Raw genomic sequence first — 6,227 nt, forward strand, 5'->3', positions numbered from 1 at the left:
TAAATCAAACAGGCCCTTAATTCTTATAGAATTGGTTTCTTTCTCTTGACCCTCTTTTCTCTTTAACTATACAGTTTATGTGATGGGGTAGCTGAATGTGTCTTTTATAGGTAAAGAGAGGACTAAATTCCTTGTATCTATAACCTCCGATTGCCCCTCAAAGTTAAAGTTATTTGGGAAACTTACTTCTCCATTAACCAATGTTTTAAGGACATGTAATTTTATAAAACCATGACATATATGAAGTTATCAAATGGATACGTTATCAAATGGGAAAATTTATTCTTACATTCTCCCACTTGGTCCATATGATAACTTATGTCAACGCTTAATAAAATTAACTATTTGGTGCACAATGGTACATATCCTTTTACTTTATACTGCTCATCATAAAACTATAATTAAACAACCCACTTATGCAAGTCATGGAAGTTCCATATCAATTATACGACATAGTTCTTTCCATGTAATATAGCACTAGCAACCTACTTAATATAGCCTGTCAATGAGAACTGACTTAAAAGATCCAACAAAAATGTCTCTTTTGTTAGAGACTATTCCTGTTATTATTCATTCATTATCATATATGTACATACATAAAATAAAACATGAATAATTAGAAACACATTTAATGAGATCTCCAAGTGTGAAAAGCATAAAGTAACATTTAAATAACAACCATCATATTCTACATTCAAAGCTCATTCAATCAACATGTTCCTTAAATGTTTTAGGAGGTAACCCATTTCTCAATGGGTCTGAAATCATAAGTTGTGTGCTTATGTGTTCTATTGACACTCGTTGTTTCTAAACTTCTTCCTTAATAGTAAGGAATTTCAATTCCATGTATTTTGCACCATTAGAATAATTATCGTTTTTAGAGAAAAACATAGTTGCAAAATTGTCAAAATAAATTCTCAGTGGCTTGGAAATAGAGTTAACAATTCCAAAACCTGAGATAAAATTCCACAACTACAATCCATGAATTGTGGCCTCAAATTCAACTTGCATAGTGGACGTAGCATTGATAGTTTTCCTTTCCATGATATTGCTCCTCCAGATAACATGAACACATAACCAAAAGTGGACTTTCTAATATCAATGCATACAACAAAATCTGAATCTGAGTAAACAATGACCTCAAGATTATTAGATCTCTTAAGTGTGAGCACGTAATCCTTTGTGCCTTGCAAGTACCTCATCACTTTTTTTGCGGCTTCCCAATGATCCAATCCTGGATTGCTTTGGAATCTTTCTAGCATACCAACGGCAAAGCTGATGTCGGGCTTTATGCATGTTTAGGCATACTTTAAACTTCCTACTGCAGAGGCAAAAGAATTCCTTCCATTTGTTTCTGTTCCCATTTATTTTGTAGGCATTGCTTAAGGCTAAATTTTGTTCCCTTTTTGAATTGGGGCAACCCTAGCAGAACATTTCTCCATATTGAATCTCTCTAGAACTCTTTCCACATATATGCTTTCTGAGACAACCTTAACAGTCCACGTGATCTATCTTAGAATATTTCAATTCTCATTACATAAGTTGCCCCACCCATATCTTTCATTTCAAAATTCTTAGAGCAAAACTACTTGGTTTCATGTAATAAGCCAAGATCACTACTAGCAAGAAAAATATCATCAACATACAAAATTAAAAATATAAACTTACTCCCACTAACCTTTAGATAAATACATCGATCAACAGTGTTTTCCTTAAATCCAAAAGATGTAATGGTATCATTAAACTTAAGATACCATTGTCGGGAAGCTTGTTTGAGTCTGTATATTGATTTCTTAAGTTTGCAAGCTAAGTTTTCCTTACCCTTAATGGAGAAACCTTTAGGTTGATCCATATAGACATCCTCTTCTAAACTCCCATTTAGGAAAACAGTTTTCACATCCATTTGATGCAACTCCAAATCATAATGAGCTACCAATGCCGAAATGATTATAAGTGAGTCCTTGGATATAGGGGAGAAGGTATCTTGGTAATCAATGCCTTCTTTTTGAGTGAAACTTTTGGCCACAAGTATAGCTTTAAATCGTTCGATATTGCCCTTAGACTCACGCTTGGTCTTAAAGACCCACTTACTACCGACTTTCTTGTATCCTCCAAGGAATTCAACGAGATCCTAGAATTTATTTTGGTTTATTAATTTCATTTCATCTTTTATGGCATCCATCCATTCAATAGAATCAACACTTTTTATGGCTTGTTAGAATGTAATCGAATCCTTACTTATTTCTATATCAAAATCAGATTCATATAGATAAACCATATAATCATAAGAAATAACAGACTTTCTTTCTCATAAGGATCTTCTTACTGCTACTTCTTGTGGTTCTTCTACCATATGTTCATTGGTGAACATAATTTGTTGTTCAACGTTTTTTGGCTGTTCAAAAATTGTTGGAACAACAATTTCATTTGAAGTTATAGTGTCCATTGGTGAACATAATTTGTTGTTCAACGTTGTTTGACTGTTCAAAAATTGTTGGAACAACAATTTCATTTGAAGTTATATGTAGTGGAACTTGTACCCTAACTTCTTGAACATCCACATTTCGTAGATTATCACTCCCACTGATTTCACCATTTTCAATGAATTTGGCTTTACTGGTCTCTACAATTCTTGTACTATGGTTAGGACAGTAGAACCTACACCCTTTAGACTTTTTAGGGTAGCCTATAAAGTAACCACTGATTGTTCTTGAGTCTAGTTTCTTTTCATATGGATTATAAATTCTAGCCTCCGCTGGACAACCCCAAACATGTAGGTGTCTTAAACTCAGTTTCCTTCCTATCCACAGTTCAAAAGGGGTTTTTGGAACTGCCTTACTAGGAACCCAATTTAATAAGTATATAGCGGTCTTAAGAGCATACATCTACAATGATAAGGGTAATGTATAATTACTTTACATACTCCTAACCATATCCATTAGAGGATGATTGCATTTTTTAGCTACACTATTTTGCTATGATGTTCCTAGCATAGTGTATTGTGCACAAATGCCATACTTTTCAAGGAGTTTAGCAAATGGGCCTGGGCATTGCCCTGATTCATCATACTTTCCATAATATTCACAACTTCTATTTGATCCAATGATTTTCACTTTGTTTTTCTAATTGCCTTTCTACCTCAGTAATGTACACTGCAAGGGCTTCCACTGCTTAAGATTTTTCATGTAATAAATGAATATAAGTATAACGTGAAAAATCATCTATAAAAGTGATAAAATATTTTTCTTTACCAAGAGATAGAGCATCAAAAGGCCCACAAATGTCTGTATGGATAATTTCAAGAAGCTCTATACTTCTTGTTGATAGGCCAGGAATGTATTGACTCTTTGTGATAAATTAACCAATTAATTAACTAAGTTAATTATTTAATTCAATTTACATGCAATACACATAGTAGCACAAAAAAATCACCAACTAAGTTAATATGCAGTGGAAAATAAAGTTAACACAGTAATTTGTTTACGAATGGGGAAAACCTCCAAGGCAAAACCCCACCGGGTGCATTTAAGGTCACCACTCTCAAGAATCCACTTTTATCACAACAAGCGGTTACAAGTAAAGAACTCCCAATACCTTAAACCAACCTACAGTTGAACCCTTACCCCAATACACAATTGGACTTGTTCTGTAGTGACAATCTCTCCTTTCAATGCACGGCTCCTAGTACGTGACTAACCAATTGATGCATGAATCCAAGTACGTGACTAACCACCAACTTGAGAAGGATGTTGGCTGCAAAGTTCTTCAGTTTATTAACACGATGAAGATCATGAAACTCCTTAGTTAAAAAACCCTACAGCGTACAAACGCAGCAGCTTCTTCAATAGAAAGATGAACTAGGGCATATGTCTCCAGTCACAATATGTTTGTGAAAAACCTTTGCATCAAGTTTCACTCACTTGTATCTACTGTGATGGCCCTTAAAATAATTCTTATATATGTTTAGGTTTGTGAGAAAAGAAAGCTTAAACATTTATACACGGATTGGTGTGAAATCAGATCTGAAAAACTAATTTTCTTAAATCTCGATAGATAGGTTATCTGTCGAGCAGCTATCGAGCATTGGACTGAAACTCCCTTTTAAACCTCGATAGATGCTATCTGTTGAGATAGTTGTTGAGCTTTAAAATCCAGCACTTCTTCACTTGTTTCTTGGACAGATTTGCATGACTTTAACACTTGGATTTGAACTTTTGTTCCTTAAAGTATTAAACACATCCTAGATCTACCCAATTACAAGTAAAGTGTGTTCTGTCAAAGGATTAGCCAATTCTAAATGACATATGTTCCTAACATGATTCACATATGTCCTAACACTTGTGGTAGCTTTCTTAGCTTGTTTGGTTTATTTGCCCTTAATACAATCCACGCACACACCGAGATCAATAAAATTTGGGTTTGGAAAAATCCTATCTTTTACTAGTCTCTCTAACCTTTCTCTGGAAATGTGTCCCAGCCTTTTATGCCACATTGAGGAATTCTCATTAGTTAGGCTACGTTTAGTACCAATACTACGATGCAAGGTGAGAAGGGTTTTAGAAAATTCATCATGAAGGTTAAATTTGTACAAACCATCAAAAAGAATACTGGAACCAAGAAAAGAGATATTCTTAAATAAAGTAAAACTTTTATTCCCAAAGTTGATGAAATATCCATCAAGATCTAGTTCGGCAAAGAGACTAAATTCCTAGAAAGAGAAGAAACATAAATTTTTTGAAACAAATCTATTTGTTTATTGGTATCTAGAAATAAATGATAAGTACCAATGGCTTCAATTGGCTTGATTTCCCATCAATACAAAATTCTCATTTAGATTTATGGTTTTGATTGAAAGAAATCCCTACATCGTATTTGAAATATGAGTAGTAGTCCCGAAATCAAGTCACCAAGTATTAGAAGGAACTTCAGTTAGGTTTGATTAGAAACATATAAAAATATAACTTTTAATTAAATATTTACCTTTTTATTCAAAGCATTGCCTACGTTTTGGGCAATCTTTCTTAAAATGTCCCAACTTTTTACAGAAGTGACATTTATAATCACCATTTTCCTTGCTTTAAGCCTTTTTTAGGCTTCCTCTATTTTCTTTTAGCTTCTTGATTTATATGATGAATTGCATGTTGCTCAAGTTGCTTGAGTCTTGCCTCTTCTCGATTAAGTATAATGGCCAATTGATTTATATTCCACTTATCTTTCATAGTGTTGTAATTAATTTGAAATGATCCATACAAGAAAAAACTCATCCACATTCACCCCTAGAGACTTTAATTGGGTAGCAAAATTTGTCATTTCAATTGCATGCTCCTGTATCCCATGCTTACCATCAAATTTCATGGTGGTAAGTTTGGTCATTAATGCCCCTGCAAGGGACTTATCCATCATTTTGAAATAGTCTTTTGCATTTGAAAGGAATTTTTTTGCACTATCAGTTTTAGGAAGTGTTGTCTTGATTCTATTTGCAATGGTTATTCGCATAAACATTTTACTTAGTCTATTTGATTTTTCCCATGCTTAGTAAGAGCAAGCGGTTTCTCAGATCCAAGTGCTATATCAAGATCCAGTACACCTAGATGAAACTGAACCTACTCCTTCTAATCAATGAAATTTGCCCCATTTACCATGTGAATGTAGTGAAACAGGGACTATTACTGCAAACAAAATAATAATATATGCTCACTACATTAGTGCTAAGAGTAATCGATTAAGGAACAATAAACCAAAATGAAACACATGTTTAAGCAATGATAAATAGTATCACCGTGATCTCTTTTGGGCTATTCTTATGGTAACTATTAAATAGTTATGGTGATTCTCTTTCACCTAATAGGACTAATTAATAAACTATTCATAATCAAGTTGGTCTGTTACCTTTGGGTACCTGTTACAATCTCAACCATGAATATTCATTAATTATCCTTTTCCAATTTATTAATCACTTGAAAGTGGTGCACCTTTGGGCCAACCTAATATTCTTGTGATTAAAAAAATGTGATTTGGAAAGTCACTATTTTTTTTTTTTTGAGCAGAAGGTTAGAATTTTATTAAAATAAACACTATTGTTTCCAAGTATGGCCAAACCAAAGGAATGGCATTTAGGGGGTGCAACTACATCTTAGTCAGACCCCTGATGGACTGAGATACAAGACTGTCCAATACTAATCAGATACAAATACTATCTCTATCTTCATGTCTGTTGTGCTGCCACA

Source organism: Castanea sativa, chromosome 1 (assembly GCF_040712315.1).
Source record: "Castanea sativa cultivar Marrone di Chiusa Pesio chromosome 1, ASM4071231v1".
Classification (NCBI taxonomy): domain Eukaryota; kingdom Viridiplantae; phylum Streptophyta; class Magnoliopsida; order Fagales; family Fagaceae; genus Castanea; species Castanea sativa.